The 19351-nt window shown below is 40.0% G+C and overlaps 1 long non-coding RNA gene across 1 annotated transcript; it reads right to left on the minus strand.

Annotated features, from left to right (window-relative positions):
- Positions 1-1230: 1230 nt before the first annotated feature.
- On the minus strand, positions 1231-18736 carry LOC309382240. Its single transcript, XR_014173644.1, has 3 exons — positions 18253-18736; positions 10161-10303; positions 1231-1551 (listed from the first exon to the last, which is right to left on the minus strand). It is a non-coding gene; the product is annotated as an uncharacterized lncRNA (long non-coding RNA).
- Between the last annotated feature and the right edge of the window lie 615 nt (positions 18737-19351).

Raw genomic sequence — 19351 nt, forward strand, 5'->3', positions numbered from 1 at the left:
CTCAGTTCAAACTGGCAGATGTTCCACTCCTTCACTCAGAAGTGGTCTGAAGCTCCTTACAGTTTTGTAGCGAAACATGGGTATCCAGCTACTACCTAAAATATTCAAAATTACAAAATTCAAAGAAGTACCATAATTTATTGTTACAATATCTTTAACTGATCAGTTACCCAATTAGGCTGGAAACAACACTATAAGAACTTCTAATAATTTCATCTCAACAAAAATGCTGAAGGCTTCTTATGATGCTTGAAAGTTTAAACAGGAAAACAATATTAGTGACCCTTTGGTAGCACATGTAGTTACTTCAAGTTTTTCCACAGAAAGAAGCTCAGGGATGTGTGGTGGTCTGATAAATTAAAAAAAAAAACAGAAAAACCAAACAATATAAGACCACAAAATGAAAACAAAAAAAAAGTTTTCTCAATTATTCCCTTGGGATGTACCACTGTCACTTTTAGATATTCTTTCTCCATCCCTGCACCTGGTTAAAAGCACAGGTACTAACAGCCTTCCAAAAGGTTTAAAGAGAGAGAGCTTGCTGAATCATTTGGGGGAGAGTATTTCATAAGGTTTTGAGTCAATAAATGCTGTTGTAACTATGCTGGTCTGCTTCTTACCTACTGAAGCCCACTACACAATAGTCAGACATCTAGAAATCACAGGCGTAGGGCAGGCTGGGCTCAACTTTACATAAATACACATGTCACTTTTGCTTAAGAATAGACATAGGAATCATACAGAGAAATGGTGTTCGCCCATCACTATAAGCAATCTAAAAGGAATTTTACACTAGAACACTAATTGCTTTTACAGAAATGAATGTGCAAATATTTTACACCAATTTGGTCTCCTGGAGAAAAAACAGACACTTCTAGGTAACCAAATCTTGGTAAAATTCTTAAGAGTGCACTTGTTAGGACTACTTACCTAGATTCTTTTTACTTCATGAGGGGGTTTCATTTTTCTGGAGCTTCCTGCAGGAATATTGTTTCCATTTTTAGCCAGAAAAAAGTTTCCTAGGGCAGATAATCTTACTATATCTGCTGATCTAGTGAATTTTGTCAGAAAAAGACTCATTGCATAGATGACATAGGACAAGACTTCTGGATAATGGGTTCTTTGCAGTCTATTTTGGGAACACACATAAACTTGGCAATTAGGTTCCTTAGAATCTCATTTGGAAAGATAGTTACCAATGTTTTTGCCACTCAGATTCAAAGACATAATGCCAAAGAACAAAAGTATTAGTGGTTGACAAAAAATCAAATGAAAGGGAAGCAGAGGTTGAGTGTCCATATTGCTCCCAATATATCTCATCATGCAACAGTTTGTTCAAAGTTTCAGACTCCTCGGTACTTATTTTGGAGTTGTTTCCTCTAATTAAGTGTTTAAGAAGGTTTTCCTTTCTTGATTTCTGACACTCATGTTCCTTCTCCAAAGGTTTCTCTGCGATTTGTTCGTTTCTTTGAACTGGCCTTTTTAACAGTCTCTGGGGCTGAAGCAGGAGCACAAGCCAGAGCTTCAGTTGCTGTTGATGGCATTAGGTTCCTAGAAGACAAAATAGAGATTAACTCAAGTTTGAATGGGTTTATAAAGATCAAAGGTATACTCTTTTGTTTCCTTATATGAACCCAGCCTTTCACATTTTCTATGAAAGGGGAAAGTCATATAATTGCTCATGAGCATCCTAAGATATTGTTGTCTCCAATTCAGATCTGAGCCTGGTGCCAAAGCCAATGATGGACACCAGACATGAGATGCAGGTTTTCTGATTGCTTTTTATTGGAGTACTCCAAGGAAAAGGGTTCCTGGTCAAAAGGCCAAGAACCAAGAACAAAGGATTAAGAAAGCTTTATACATTTTCACTAAAGGAGAAAGCGGGACAATGTGAAATAATAAGAAATATCATCTAATAAACATTTTAGCAATAATTCTACAATTTGTTCTATTGGTCTATATCTGTCCCATTCCTAGGCCTTGGCTAATGAATGCCCCAGGAGTTATCTAATGCACATTTCATTTGCTGCAGGCCATCTCCATTGCTAATTTTTGGCTGAGGTCTGCTACTTGTCTAATCCTTGTTACTTTTTATCAGCTTTCTAGCTACCCATAATTGCTACAAGCTTTACACTGTTGGTAAGCATTCTTTGTTCTTGCAAGACAGACACCCCCCACAATTACAGTTTTACTGATTTACTTTGAAGTGTGTGCCATGATCTTGCTTTAGCAAACACTTCATCAATGGCTTTGCTGCAAAACCCAGGTGTCGCCTGCACGTTAGAGAATGCATGTGTGCACTCTAGGTCTCACCTTCATTGGATCTCAAGTCCGGGTTTCCAAAATGCCTAAGCAGATTCTTCTTCCTCCCCCCCCCCCCCCCCCGCCTCAAGCCTTTGATTCCTATACACATTTATTTATTTTATGTATTCTCATTCTGCTTCCTATTGTCATTCTGCTTCCTATTCTCATTCAGCTTAATTCATAGTTGAGAATGGGAATTAAAGGATAATTGGGTTAAACTGTTGGACCAGGTGTGGGGAAATCTTCACAAATTGGAGTCCTCTGAGTGATTTGGTGGCTGTCACTTCCTGGCATAAACCTACCCCACAGGACTCTCCAATATGCCATTTTGAGTTCACAAGAAAAAATGGTAAAACATATATTGAACAAATATATGATTTGTTCATCTGAGTATTTTTCACTTTTGCCTGCTCGCTATTTAAAAGGTGTTTCACATGGCTGGGCCTTGGTGATCTGTTGCCAGATTTCAGAATAATGATCATTTTACAGGGACTGTTCCTCACCACCATCATCCATCTTGAGTTCACAGGGAAAAAATGGTAGAACATATATCGAACAAATTATTAAGTTCTTTATTGTAATTAAGATGCATGAGGCGATCCGGTAAAGTACTAGTTTTTTATTTCAGATTCAACTAAGTAAAACCATAACAAGAACAGTGAACTCCGGTTTGACAGCTATTTATATAGCAGCTGTCAAACCGGCAACCAATCAGAAGAATGTTAGCTCCCTCTGGTGACGCCTACAGGAATTGACCAATCCAGACATTCGGTGGGTGTTGATTGACACCTTATGTTTGCTAGCCTTTGACACAACACCGCTTTCCCCCAAGTTCGCGCAGGCGTAGTCAGATATGTAAGCTGGACGTTTACGGACTCTTCCGGAACGACGCAAACCCTCTGGTGGCAATGGGGACGGCACAGCTGGTATGTCAGTCCCCTCTGGTAATGCGAGCTCCTCGGAAGGTTGTGAAGGTTCCGCCCTGGGTTGATGTTGGTTTTTCACAGGTAGGTGGAGTGGCGCTGGATGTGGATTGGTAGGCGTGGTGACAGAGGGAGGCGTGCACGAAAAGACAGATGGGGGCGTGAACGGGTTTGGCTGGCAGGCGGCAAGGGAACTGTCATCGATAGGCAAAAACTCATAACGCCAGTCGATCGGGGCTTCACGGCGGCGCAGCTGGTCGATGTGGCACCACCATTGCCTTCCGTCATTCAGGAGGACCCTGTAAGAACAGGGCCCTGTTACTTCAAGTATGGTTGCAGGAACCCACTTGGTATGGCCTCCGAAATTTTGGGCAAAAAACCAGTCCCCACAACTGAAATGTCTAGTCTGGTAATTCCTAGGAACCGGTGGAATTTCGTTATATTCTGGATGCAGCCTGTCAAGAGTGGTTCTAAGTTTCTGACCCATTAGGAGCTCAGCCGGACTCAGATTGGTCAATGGGCAGGGAGTAGAATGTTGATTAATTAAATATTGATGAATTTTGTCATACAATGTGCCATGCGTCATCCTGGCGAGGGCTTCTTTAACTGAACGGACCGCGCGTTCCGCTCGGCCATTGCTGGCCGGGTGGAACAGAGCCGTCAGTACCTGTCAGATTCCTAACATAGCTAAGAATGATTGGAAAGAGGCCAAAGTCCACTGGGGGCCATTATCCAACACAATGACATCTGGTAGCCCACAGCAAGCAAAAATCCATTTAAGGACGTTAATAGATACCTCGGCTGTTATAGTGGACATGGGAACCACCTCCACCCATTTGGAATAGGCGTCAACAATAATCATCAGATTGGAACCCTGTATTGGGCCAGCGAAATCGAGGTGCAACCTAGACCAAGGGTCTTTTGGGGTTTCCCATTCCCTAGGCTCCGCTGCTGCCGGGGCTGGTCGTGCAGCTTGGCAATCGGGACAGCTGTTTACCCAAGCTGTAATAGCTTCATCAAGGCCAGGCCACCATACATAACTACGGCCAAGGGCTTTCATGTACACGATCCCCGGATGGCCCTCATGTAACCTCTGCAATAATTGGGTTTGCAGAGTCTTAGGAAATACTACTCGATGACCCCAAAATAAACATCCCTGCACCACAGATAATTCCAAATGTCTCCTACCATAAGGCATAACATTACTAGTCAACCCTCATCCGGCCAACCCCTGCGAACGCAGTCTAAAACCTTAGAAAGAATAGGATCCTGGTGGGAATGTGCTGCAATATCAGTGGAAATTATGGGTAGCTGGAGTTCCTCAACAGCCAGAACAGGGCAAATTGGAGCCGGGTCCATAGCCTTTAATGGCAGTGGACAACGGCTCAGCATGTCCGCTTGTCCTACCTGTTTTCCTGGGCGATGCTCCAACCTGTAGGAATAAGCGGCCAAATATTCAGACCATCTCAGCATTCTTGGAGACAAGATAGGGGGAGTGGGACGATCACCAGATAATATCCCCAGTAAGGGTTTGTGATCAGTCACCAGGAGGAAATGGCGGCCGTACAGATAATCATGAAAACGTTTGACACCTGCTACGGCCGCCAAAGCCTCTTTATCTATTTGACTGTAATTGCGCTCAGTAGACGATAAGGTACGAGAAAAAAATGCAATAGGGGCTTCTTGACCTGAAGGCAACAGGTAGCAAGAACAGCCCCAATCCCATAAGGGGAAGCATCGCAGGTTAGGGTTAACGGAAGTTTGGAATTATACTGTATGAGAACAGCTGAAGACATGAGAAGCTGTTGAACCCTTTCAAAAGCTTTGGCCTCCCTGGGGCCCCAGTGCCAAACTGTAGAATTATCCAGGAGTCTATGCAATGGTTCTGCGACAGAAGCCTTGTGAGGCAGAAACATTGCATAAAAATTTAGGAGCCCCAAAAAGGCTTGAACTCAAGTTTTGATTTAGGGGTTGGAGCCCGATGTATGGCTTCAACCTTGCTGGGAGAGGGATGTATCCCCTTGCCATCAATCAAAAAACCCAAGAACTCGACCGAAGAAACTCCCATGTGACATTTAGAGCGCTTGAGCTTAAGGCCAGCAGATCTGAAACGAGACAGGACGTTCCGCACTTTGACGATGAGGTCAACTTTGCAGGTGGCAGCAATTAAGACATCGTCAAAATACGGAACCACCCCCTCCAAACCTTGGAGCAGCCGCTCAATAAGGCGTTGAAAGAGGCCAGGTGCGACTGAAATTCCAAACTGTAGCCTGGTGCAGCGGAAAGCCCCCTTATGAGTCACAATAGTCTGGGCATCAGCAGATGCCTGGTCCACAGGCAATTCCTGATACGTCTGGGCCATATCTAACTTAGCAAAAATGCACCCCCTCCCCAGAGAGTGCAACAAATGTTGAACGACAGGAATGGGGTATGGGTTCGAATCCAGAGCCCTATTCACCATTGATTTATAGTCTCCACATATGCGTATAGAACCATCAGGCTTAATGGGAACAACAATAGGGGTTTCCCATGTACCATATTCTACTGGCTCAAGAATCCCCTGAGCCACCAATTTGTTGAGCTCAGCCTCAACCTTAGCTTTAAGGGCAAAAGGAAGCCTCCTGGGTTTTAACCTAATAGGGGAAACATTAGGATCTAAATTAAAGGAGATGGGTTTGCCCTTGTAATTACCCAATTTGTCATCAAAAACATCAGAAAACTCAGTAATCAAAGTCTCAAAGTCATTAGTGCAGGGAATGTTGTTCACGCCGTCAATGGAAAGTCCAAGGCACTGGAACCATTCAAGACCCAGCAGAGTAGATAGAGGCTTGGCCACAACAACGAGGGATAGTTGAGCTTTAAAAGATTTGTGTTCAGCATGGACAGAGGCGACCCCCAAAACAGGAATCAAGTTCCCTTGATAGTCGCGCAGGCGGCAAGTAGAAGCATGGAGTTGATCTCTGGAAATTGAAGGGATCAATTGTTGGAGGGATGGCCAGGAAATGATCGACTTGGTGGAGCCAGAGTCAATTTCCATTCGGCAAGGTTTGCCTTCAATGCGGACAGTAATAAAGATTTTTTGCGCTTTTGAAGTTGGTTCAGAAGCTGATTGAACGATCCATTTGTCACTTAAAACATCAGAATCCACAGCAGAGCAATCATTATTATGAGCCTGTGAAGGCTTGAGGAAACGTTTATCAAGGTTCCTGTTGTTTTGAGGAACCTGAGTAGGTAACATAGCTCGACAAACTACAGCAATATGCCCAGGACGGCCACAGCGCCTACAAACAGCCTGTTTAAAACGGCAGGTGGACCGGAGGTGTTTGCCTCCGGAACTCAGGCAGCCATCATTAAGCTTTTGGCGGGCTCGCCTCTGAGGTAATTTTTATATTGCATTCGGTCAATCTGCTCTAGGTCATCAGAAAAATCATTGTTTTGTGCTAGTTGATGATTAACAGAGGAAAATAAATTAGAAGGAGTGGGAGTGCTGAATCTATTTTGAATTATGACAGCAGATTTATCAGCTAACTCAGCAGCTCTAGCTTCATCTATAGCAGTTTGTAAAGTTAGTTCAGGTTTAGCCAAAAGACGATGCTGGAGTCTATTATCTCTTACTCCACATACAAATTGCTCTACTAGAGCATCGTCCAATTCCTTAAAAAGACAAGGAATCGCCTCATGTCTAAGCTTGGCCACATATTGGCAAATTGACTCGTCCTCCCTCTGTAGGCACTGTCTAAAAGCATATCTTCTTGCTATTTTTGATGGAGCGGGGGAATAGTGATGTTTTAAAGTAGTCATAAGTACATCCCATGGAACTGTACTTAGGGACATTGGAGCAGATAGAGCCCTTGCCATGCTAAACATTTCTGGTCTACACGCACTGAGGAAAAAACCTTTCTTTCTATCCTCAGAAACCTCAGTAAAATCATGAGCCAGCAAAAAACACTCGAACCTTTCTAAAAAAGCCTCCCATGACTCATTTTGAGCGGAGAAAGGGGCGAAACTTGGAATGGCTGACATTCTGAAGAAAAAAGAGAAAAAAAATTGTGGTCTTGTTGTGAAACACTGCGTGGACGTTCGCCAACTCTTCGTCGCCAGTATTAAGTTCTTAATTGTAATTAAGATGCATGAGGCGATCCGGTAAAGTACTAGTTTTTTATTTCAGATTCAACTAAGTAAAACCATAACACGAACAGTGAACTCCGGTTTGACAGCTATTTATATAGCAGCTGTCAAACCGGCAACCAATCAGAAGAATGTTAGCTACCTCTGGTGATGCCTACAGGAATTGACCAATCCAGACATTCGGTGGGTTTTGATTGACACCTTATGTTTGCTAGCCTTAGACACAACACAAATAAAAACATAAACAAATATTTCCCTAGCATTGGTACCAGAAGCGGATTCGCTGAAAAGTGTTTCTGTCTCTTCTACATCTCAAGAGACTGTTAACAATCTTACAGGAGAAGATGCAATTAAATAATAAACTCATTTTAGCCAATATGAAGTTGATATTTGTTACTGAACCAAATAGGGTCATTTTAGTTTTGGTTTTGTTGCTGATCTAAACTCTCTTCCAACTGCCAGTTGCCTCACAGTCCATTATCTCAGTTCAAACTGGCAGACATTCCATTCCTTCACTCAGGAATAGTCTGAAGCTCCTTACAGTTTTGTAGCGAAACATGGGTATCCAGCTAGTACCTAAAATATTCAAAATTATAAAATTACAAAATTCAAAGTAGTACCATAATTTATTCTTACAATATCTTTAACTGTGCTCAGTTATTCAGTTAGGTTGGAAACAACACTGTAAGAACTTCTAATAATTTCATCTCAATAAAAAAGCTGAAGGCTTGTTATGGTGCTTGAAAGTTTAAACAGGAAAACAATGTTAGTGATGCTTTTGTAGCAAATTACAGTTTCTCCATAGGAAAAAACCCAGTGATTTGTGGAGGTCTGATAAATAAAGAAAAGCAGAAAAACCAATAACTATAAGACCACAAAACCAAAACCAGTCCTCTCAGTCATCCCCTTGCGATGTAGCACCGTCAGTTTCAGATATTTTTTTCCTATCCCTGCAAGCCCTGAAAGCACAGATACTGACAGCCTTCCAAAAGGCTTAAAGAGAGAAGGCTTGCTGGATCATTTGGGGGCGGGGGGGGGTATTCCAAAAGGTAGGGACAGCCACAGGAAAAGTCACATTTCCAAGCTTCCACTAAAGGGCAAGGCTTCAGGGAAAGGACCTGGAGCGTACCTACCCTATTTAAGTGGTAGGAGGGGTAGGGAGAATTGACCCTGCAAATATCCTGGTCCCTGCCATGTAGGAATTTACAGGTAACAACCAGTACTTTGAATTACATCCAGAAGGAAGACAGCATAGCTCATACAATAGAGGTATTACATGGGCAAGCATAGGAATGCCCAATAGAGAATGTGTCACTGCTTTTTGGACCAGTTGTAGCATCTAAGTTGTCTTCAAGGGCACTTGAAGTGATCTTCAAGGGCAGCTCCATGTAAAGTTTATTGCAGTAATATACATTTGGACAAGTCCAAATATGCCCAAATAATTTTGTAATGAAAAAAATAAAAATGTCCTCCATCTCACAAAATGGGACTATTCCCTCTGTAATTATACTTCAGCCATGTCATGCAGGGAAATTTATTGGAGAAAACAAAGATATACTGGAAGAGTTAGTGGTAAAAGCATGCCAGGCCATTAAAGATAAGGTGACCAACTTTTTTACAATGAAAAGGAGGACAAATAAATTGCAAAAAATATATCGTAAATAAAAGAAATATTTTATTCATTGCAACAATAATACACTAAAATATGATATATGCATAATAAAAACATTTGCAACATTTTATATTGTAATTATGCTTACATGCCTGTTAATTATTATTTAAATGAGTACTTTTCCATTGAATTAATATTTTTTGTCAATGTATCATCTTCTAACAATATATTGGAAATATCTGAACAAGAAATATCCTTCATATTGAATTTTACGGCAAGTGCTGCAGCTAGAGTATCAACATTCAATCTCGATTTCTCACTTGTCGAAAAATCATTGGCAATTGAAAAAACTCTTTTAACTGCTGCATTATTCCAGGGCAGCACAACGTAAATTGAACAAGTATATATAAATGTTCACATGGAATATGTTCATTTTTGAAATGGCTGAAAATATCCACCCATCTTTTATCAATTTCAACATGTTGATTTTCCCATTGTATTAATTTTTCAGAATTTAAATATACATTCAGTCTTCTAATTTCTTCAAAGAGACAATTGTCGTCTATTTTAATGTCTAGCATTTCTTTAGATAAAAATTCAACACAAGATTCAATATCTGTTCAATATACTTGTGATGAAGTAAAAAAAACACCATTAAAAACTGTTTAATAAAATACGTCACATAATGCGCAACAGATTAGTCTTCAAATATCAAAAAGGAGGACATGTAGGAGGACACTTTTCAAGGGAGGACAGAACTTACAAAAGAAGGACTGTCCTCCCTAAAGGAGGACGGTTGGTCACCTTATTAAAGAACATGATTGCTGGACACCATCAAACCTGACATTAGCTAGAGCAAACAAGATTGAAAGATGTGAAGAAACTTGGCCCATAGAAACAAGAAGAGTTGGACACAACCAAACGCATCATGATCACCATGATCATATTTTTCATTTTTTCTTGAAATATGTGCAAAGGAAAAAAAGAAAAGGAGAGGAAGTGAGGGAAAGGAAAGGCAAAATAAAGAGAAGAAAAAAGAAAAGAAAAGAAACAATACCTTGCACTGTTTTCCTCTTCTGGGGGCTCTTCTGAGGACTCTTCATCATGTAATTTATCAACCATATCTTTTGTCTATTTCCTCTATAGGTTGATACAAAATGGAGAAGACACAAGGTCAAGAGAAGAAACAATACCTTGCGCTATCCCAAGTGTATATGTTTTCCTCTTCGTCAGACTCTTCGTCGTGTAGTTTATCAATCATGCTTTTTTTCTTTATTTTTTCTTTTGGCTGGTACATATCCTTAAACCAAGGAGGTTCAAATGCTGCTGCTGAAGTCTGAGCATGAAGAAAGGATATTAAAAATGATCATAAAATTTCATTCTGAGGTTTTAATTTTCATATTCCATTATCATTTTATTTGTATCTTAAGTTCAAATTCCAGTTCCTGGAATGGAATGGAGGATCTAGCTGAAGGAATATGTGGCTAGCAAATTAGAGCAATTGTTAACTCCTAATGAGGTGTCCAATTAGACAAACACCAATTTTATCTCATATGGCAGAGAATCCTGGAACATATTTAGTACTTCTGCCAATTAATGCAAGTAGCCAGTAAACCAAGTAGTTAGTAGCTGAAGTTAAAAGTATTCAGCTTCCAGTTCCAGTCAGTTCATTGTTTAATAAGCAGAGAATGAATGGTTTGAAAGAATTGATCTGACTAAGTCAGAACAAACTGATGTATTTGTTACTTAAAGATTGAATCGTTCTCTATGGGGGAGGCAGGGTGGTGGCTGTGATGGTCGAGGTAAAATGCCATAATAAACAGGCAACCTCTTGTGAAAACCAAGCCTGAAGGAATTGCATTGACCCCTGATATGTTACAGAGCTGCACATAAATTATTAGCTATAATATATAAATCCTTAAAGAGTTGAAGATCTGATGTCTGGTGGAGTGCTTCCTGTTCCCAGGAATTAGTTAGATGAGGCAATGTCATGTCATCCAATGTCAGGTGTGCCTCACTCAACATCCAAGAAAGGAAACCCCCAACTCCATTTATTTAGAGAAAATGTACTTTTACTGGATATGAAAGGAAAACAGCGAAAGTGAAGCAAGATCTGAAGCAAAACGGCATGACCTTGTACATATCAAGCCTTTACCCAAATCCCTCCGCCCAGTTACCCCAGCCCGATGTTCAATCTCCAACCCCCAAGTGTGTCATGTGGGGTGCATCTTCAGGTGGCCTCATTCAGTTGGTATGCAGAGACAGTTGGCCTTGACCAAACCTAAACAAGTGTCTTCAGCATGCACAGAAGATGGTGAGAACAAAACTCTCTCTTCTGCGATGTCTCAACCAGCACGATTCCCATCCCAAATACTCTGAGCCCCTTTCCTCCCTGTTACTATGACAGCCAATAGCAAGCAAGCAATATAGAGGCTGACATTCAGCACTCCTGAAGAAAGATAATAGCAAATCATTTATACAACCCCTTTAGGGTTTATCAGGGTATATAGAATGAAACTTTTAAGAGTTTGGGGGCCCTGATATCGGAGCTTAGATCTTGGGTGGAGACTAACAATTTTAGGAACTCCCCCCAAAAGTGGGAGGTGAATTGGACCCTTCAGGAACTCTATGTATCCTATACACATGTAGGATGAACAGTTTAGCCAGCATTTTCGCTGATGGAATCTTGGAGCAGGACACGAAATGCACTTACTTGGAAAACAAATCTGTGATCACCCAAATGACAGTATTTTCATTACTCTCTGGTAGCTCAACAATAAACTCCATGGATATCTCCTTCCAAGGGGCATTGGGTCTGGCAACGTTTTGGAGCAGTCCTTGAGGTTTTCCTGGTGGTTTCTTTGCCACAGCACAAACAAGACAACTAGCAATGTAGGACTCTATGTCTTTTTCAGAGAAGGCCACCAAAACTGTCTTTTAACAAAATGTAAGGTCTTCACGAAACCAAAATGTCCAGTCACTTTTGAATCATGGGCCTGTTGGAGGACAACACTTTTTATAGTAGCAGGCACATACAACTTGGCTCTCACCCAAGCAAGGACATCTGGCATGGTGCAATCATTTGAATGGGACCTGAACCATTCATCAGATGCTAGCGCCTCCCTCAGTCATTTTGTTAGCTCTGTGGGCACATCTAAGTCCACTTTCCCTTGGCTCCTGGTGACTACTATGACTGCTAGCTGCTTGGAAGAAATGACTGGATGAATCACCACCGACCTGGCACTGTTATTCTGGGGTAGCCTGGATAATGTGTCTGCCATAAAATTCTTTCCTCCTGGAAGATATTTCAGTGTAAAATTGAACTGATTAAAATGTGCCCAGCGAACTTGTTTGCGCGACAGTTTCTGTGGCATTTTTAATGCCTCAAGGTTCTTATGATCAGTCTACATCTCAAATGGGTGCTTGGCATCTTCGAGGAAATGTTTCTGGATTTCTGGCCAGGTTAGTAGGGCCCACCAGACTGTAAAGGCTTCTTTTTCCTGAATTGCCCATCTCCTTTCTGTTTCAGTCAATTTTTGGGAAGTGTAGGCACAAAGTTGCAAGTTCCCATCAGCATTCATTTGAAGTAGCACTGCCTCTACTGCCTTGTCACTTGCATATGCTTGTACCACAAATGGTGCATCCATGTTGGGGTGTTTTAAAATAGGTTCAGCTCAAAAAGTCATTTCAATTTCTCAAATGCTGCTTGGCATTCCATCGTTCACTTCAAGGGCTGACTAGGTTTTGGCTTTCCTTCTCCATTTATTTTTAGGAGATTCGAAATTGGCAGTGAACTAGCGAATGAAGGGATGAATTGGCGGTAAAAATTGGCAAATCCTAAATAACTTTGTAGCTGCTTGCAGGTGCGGAGGGCGCCTGTTCTGTAACAGTCCAGACTTTCTCAGGGTCCATTTCAATACCCTCATGAGAAATGTGGTACCCCAAATAGTCATTTTTTTCCTGGTGGAATTCACACTTAGACAAATTGGAATAAAGTTCAGCAGCTATGAATTTTTTCAGGACTGAGCGCACAAGTTTCACATATTCCACTCAAGTTTCCGTGTAGATGAGGATGTCATCAAGATAAACTAACACCCCTTATACAGGTATTCATGCAGCACCTCATTTATCAATTGCATAAAAACTGCTGGTGCCCCCTGCAGTCAGAATGGGAGTACTCTAAACTGGAAGCAACCCCTAGGGCAGTTGAAGGCGGTCTTCCACTCATCTCCTGCTTTTATACAGACTCTGTAGTATGCTTCCCTTAAATCCAACTTAGTGAAAAATTTCCCTTGGCCAGATGAGCTAACATGTCCTTCATGAGAGGTAAAGGGTACACATTTTTCATGCAAATGGCGTTAAAGTTTTTGTAATTAACACATAAGCAAAGAGAGCCATCTTTCTTCTCTCAGAATAACAATGGTGTCACCACCTGTGGCCTAGCTGACTGGATGAAGCCCCTCTTTAGGCTTTTATCAATAAAGTTATGTAACTCCTCCAATTTGCGTGGGGTCATTGAGTAAATCTGTGGCTTGGGGAGTTTCACCTTGGGGAGGATTTCTATGCTGCAATCAGTAGGGTGGTGGGGTGGGAGCTTATTGGAATCCCTTTCACTGAATGCCCCTCTGAGGTCCCAATATTCCTTTGGGATTTTCTCCTCCCTCTTAATTCTTCAACGCGTAAACACTGCCAGTTCTTTTGTGGCTCTGGCTATGTAGGAAGTTTTCCCTTCCCCCTTTCCCAGCTGGGCAGAGCAGATATGTAACAATCCCTTCCTCCAATTCACCTACAGGTTCCATTTTCGTAGCCAAGGTAATCTCTATCGGTTCAGTCACAAAATGTGTTGCTCCCCCCAGCAACTGATCCATCCAACTGGCAAAAGGCGATGGATACTTTAATTATTCTCAGTCTTAGTACCATTTTCCCCCCACCTCTGGGCTAATAACACATGTGGTGCAACCACCAGCATCTTTCCCCGGGCACTGGGATGGTCAGAGTGGCCACATGAGGACTTACCAGGGGGTCATCATCAGAGTCAGTTTCACTCTGACTCTGATTGGGGTACCTATTTCCTCTGGGCCTGGAGGAGAAAAATCAATGACTTCCACACCTTTCAGGGCTGTTACACGATGTTTCACTGGCTGCTTGTTGGCTTTTTTCCCTCCAGCTAAGGGTGGTTAATGGCCAAGCTTAGAGTGGCAATCGGCAGCATGATGTCCCTCCTTTCAACATCTGAAACATGCTGTTGATCTGGGCTTGGTTGCTAGCTCCCCTTTTATTGCTCTAGGGGCCTCTCTCGAAGCAGGAGGTGGTTTTTTGCTCCAACTGCTGCCCCCACAGTGTCAATTTCTGGCCAGGTCAATTTCCACATAAACAGCCAGCATATACCAGAGCTGAAGGTCTCGGGGGGCCCCATTGTTAACACAGTTCTGGTGTTAGCTCTGGCCAGCCCAGAGGCCTGGAGCTGCCATTCTCAACAGCCCCCGGGTCCTCCTGATTGCTGCAGCAGTTAGACATGGTTAGTGCAACCCCATGGAAACTTTAACTCTAGGATGGTTGCAAAGAGATTTTGCTTAATGTCAGGCATGCCTCACTCAACATCCAAGAAAGGAAACCCTCAACTCCATTTATTTAGAGAAAAGGTACTTTTACTGGATATGAAAGGAAACAGCAAAAATGAAGGAAAATCTGAAGCAAAAAGGCACGAACTTGTACATATCAAATGTTTACCCAAATCCCTCCCCCCAGTTACCCCAGCCCAATGTCCAATCTCCAATCCCCAAGGGTGTCATGTGGGGTGCATCTTCAGGTGGCCTCATTCAGTTGGTATGCAGAGATTGTTGGCCTTGACCAAACCCAAACACAAGCCTTCAGCATGCGCAGAAGATGGTGAGAACAAAATTCCCTCTTTTGAGATATCTCCACTAGCATGAGTCCCCTCCCTCCCCATTACTATGGCAGCCGATAGCAAGCAAGCGATATAGAGGCTGATGTCCTCAACAAGAAGCAATGGGTGGAAACTAATCAAGGAGAGAAGCAACTTAGAACTGAGGAGAAATTTCCTGACAGTTAGAACAATTAATCAGTGGAACAGCTTGCCTCTCAAAGTTGTGAATGCCCCAACAATGGAAGTCTTTAAGAAGATGTTGGATAGCCATTTGTCTGAAACGGTATAAGATTTCCTCCGTAGGCAGGGGGTTGGACTAGAAGACCTCCAAGGTCCCTTCCAACTCTGCTATTGTATTGTACATCTGTTCACACAGGTGTTTTTTAAATTGATTCTGCACCCAGATCACATTGCTGTTCTAAGTTAACAGGTTTTGAGGGATTTACATAAAGATTTTTGATGGATTTATTTATTTAACAATAATTATTTATCTGCATGCCTTCATATCAATGGTGACTCCTGGCAATTGCCTGGACCAGTCCCTGCAGTTTTCAGAAGTCATTTGCTATTGCCTTCTTCCAAAGGCTGAAAGAGTGACTGAGCCAAGAGTGACTGAGCCATCTTATTTATTTCAGCTTATTCATTTAAAATATTTGTATGGCTGCCCATCTTAAGCACAACTGTTGGCGGTTCATAAAAATAAAACCTATAACTATAAAAATAAAAGCAAAAACCAGGCTTCTTGATCATCCCCTTGGGAGTTACTACTACCAGTTTCAGATATATTTTTTTAAATTAAAAAAGAAAAATAGCGAGATCTCAGCCTAGATCATGTCCTTCTGACAATGTCAAAACCAAATATGGCATACATTTTGCAGGAGTACACAAACTGTTATTATGTAAATGAAAAATGTATAAATTTATTTTTACTAAAATGGACTCAAAAGGCCTTTTCAGTCAGAAGACTCTTCTGTGCAGGTACAAGCAATGTGCAGACCATGCAGTAGAAGACTTGATTGCTTCTTATGCTGAAATGCACTTTTGCAATTGATTCCAAAGCTTTAAGAGTGCATGTTGCTGGTAATCACATATCTGTTTTGATTTTACTTGTTTTTGGCTTCATTAGAATGCATGCCCTCCCGACAATCTTAAATTTAGTGTTTGCTCAATATTTAAAATAATTTAAAGTTGCCAAAAAGAGAATTTTAAGGAACAAAGGATATGGGGCCAGTTCAGTTGTGGGATTCAAAAAAAATTACTACCATTTTTGTGGCCGTGTCTTTGTGGACGTGGCATGGCTTTGTGGGCATACCTGGGGAAATGATACTGCAAAATCCCTATTCCCTCCCTACCCCACTAACCTGCTTTCCAGCTCTGTTCTCCTGTTCAGGGCAACAAAAGAAGATCAGCTGGGAGGCTGGGAGCAGCAGGGGCAGGGCCAGCCAATTTGCCGGTTCTCTGAACTACTCAAAATGTCCACTACTGGTTCTCCAAAACCTGTCAGAAATGGCTGAATATCACCTCTGATGCTGAAGACTGAGCATGAGGAAAGGCAATTAAAAATGATCATAAAATTTCAGTCTGAGATTTTAATTTTCACATTCCATTATCATTTTATTTGTATCTCAAATTCAAATTCAAATTCCAGTTCCTGGAATGGAATGGAGGATCTAGCTGAAGGAATCTGTGGCTAGCAAATTAGAGCAACTGTTAACTCCTGATTAGATGTCCAATTAGACAAACACTAATTTTATCTCATATGGCAGAGAATCCTGGAACATATTTTGTACTTCTGTCAATTAATGTTAGCAGCCAGTAAACTTAATAGTTAGTAGCTGTAGTTAAAAGTATTCCCCAAGGCCTAGCATTCCTAAACTTTGCAAGTGGCATTGGGCTTAATATATGTTATTTAATTGGGTTTAGTTATGATATATGAAATAAATATATGCTTATGTTATTTGGCTTTTATCAATTTATTTGGTTTATACAATTCTGGTTAAATGAGTTCTGTGCATCAATATTATTCCTATGGGATCTTTTCAAAAGACCAGCCTTGCTTCATGCACATAATTTCTCAAGTTACTGGGTTTGAAAGAGCTGGAAAAGATACTTACAGTGTACAAAGTATCCACTAACCGTGTTTGTTAATCTTGGTATATTTAATAAATCACAACTGGTTGTAGGAAAACTTTTCTTATGAAAAGATCTCATTGGAATAAAAGACAAATACATAAAATACATACAACCTGTACAACATGGTTTGCTCATTTGACTAGATACACATCACACATTAAGTGACAAACAAGTCATATTTTCCCTTCAAGTTTTGTGAATCCAACCATTGTGATATATTCCAAAAATAATGTTCTGTCATTCACTGTTTGGCACAATGCGGGAAATACAGTATGTCATAAAAAGTCTATCAAAATGATTCAAAATACTGCTTTTTTCCTAAATATTATAGCATATGTTTGCATATTTGAAATTGTCAGTTGTTATGTATTGAATATATATATAGTTGTGTTAAGCCCTGCAAAAGTGAAACTAACCTTTATTTTTTTAAAAAAAAATTAATTAAACAAAAACACAAAAAAACATTCTTCATTACATCTTGTAGAAAGCATGTCGATTGGTTACAAATAAATTTCATGTGTTACTATACATCCTTCATATTTTTAATTTACATTTTAAAATCGAAAATCTTTATGTATTTTGCCATCAATGTACAATCATTCACATTTAGCTATAATTATTTAAACATGCTTTTATCTAGAATCATTTGTATTTAAAGACACAACCACCTACTGGCATTCATTAGCTATTCCGATAAATCTCCAATAATTACCTTTTCATAGCATATTCCCTTTTTTTCCCAACTCACTATTTAAGGCTTATATCTAATTGCTTTTACCAATGCCAAGACATAAAAATCATTAAACATTATCCATTAACATTTCCTTATTGTTATTATAGTTATCTAAAGAAAAAGAAAAAAAGAAAACATTTTTTTGTCATTGATATCACATCTCCTCCCCTCCGACCCAAGAAAAATTACATCTTTATAATAAAATCTAAACAAAAGTTTGTTAGTAAAGTTTATAAGTGCCCAAGAGAAATTACATCATTATAATAAAATCTAAACAAAAATGTATTAGTGAAATTGATAAATCTTTTCCCTAGGTCCTAATTTACGGTTTTTATCCAAATTATTTTTACTAATTGAGATTATTATTTCATTATTATTATCATAATGAGTTATTAATTAATGAATAAACATTTTAAAGAAAACATTCTAAAAGTGTCTAAGAAATCCTACTTATTAATCAACAAAAGTTAACTAAGTTTTGAGTTATCAACCATTATCAGCCTGTGTCTTTCCAGTAACAAAACAATCTTACCTCTTTAGCCAGTTGTTATGTCAATTCTCTTATAAACTTCTTTATAAAGTTTTTTAAAACTTCTCTCCACACTTTTTTTGCTTGAAAGATCTCTCATATAGTCTTGTTGCCCTTGAACTGGTATTAAAATTAACATGTCTTTAATTATCAGATGTCTTTCTAAAGCTGTTTCTCTTTTTAATTCCATCATCAAATCCATATCTTGACAGGAGGGGTAGAGCTCCAGATCATCAAGTATATAACAATAATCAAATTCACTTTTCCATGTTCCCTCCTTTCCACTTTCACTCATACGTGCTCCATTATTAGGTTCATCTGTTATCTTGTCTTTATCTTCTATATCTTCACTCTCTTCTTTAATTTTTGAGGCTCCAGTCCCTTCATCTTTTATTGAGCCAGACAATAATCTATCCAACTTCTTATCAAACCTCTCAAATCCTTCCAATATCTTTAGAATTCCATCCAAAAAATCCTGGTAACTTAGGGTTTCTCCATCTGTATATAAATGCATATTTTCCAGAAGAAAAGAAAAAGTTTAAAATCCCCTGCCACTCTCGCCTTCAATGTCTCTTTTATGTATAGAAATATTTTTGTTTTGAATTTGCTTAAACATACGATCCTTTTAATTTTTTCAAAAAAGTGAGGGTTCTATCTTTTCTTTTCTTTCCTTTCCTTTCCCTTGTCCAGAATATTCCACAAAGACACCCGCAAGAAAACAGTCCATGTCCTTGAGTTGTTATCAGTCTCTACAGACAAGCTGCAAACCCTCTGGTTACAATGTCAACAGACTCAGAGAAAATAGAGTAAAGGATACTTTGTTTCAAAAAAAGAAAAAAAAACCAAGTCCTGGCTTCCGAATAGCAGATTCAATTTTCTCTTATTCGTATCAAACTTAAGGAAAACAAAAATCTCTAAGTGTCTTTAATAAAATTTAATAAACAGTAAGAGGAAAGATTATTAAAGTAAAAAAAGTTTTAGATCAACCAAAAAATAAAGGCAGCACAGAGTAGGAGAAAAAATAAATTCATTCACTTAAGAAGAGAAATGGGAAACGTTCCAATCACTTCAATCCACAAAATGCTGTTACATAGAAAAGGAA

This window comes from Natrix helvetica (genome assembly GCF_964273705.1).
Source record: "Natrix helvetica genome assembly, chromosome: Z".
NCBI lineage: Eukaryota > Metazoa > Chordata > Lepidosauria > Squamata > Natricidae > Natrix > Natrix helvetica.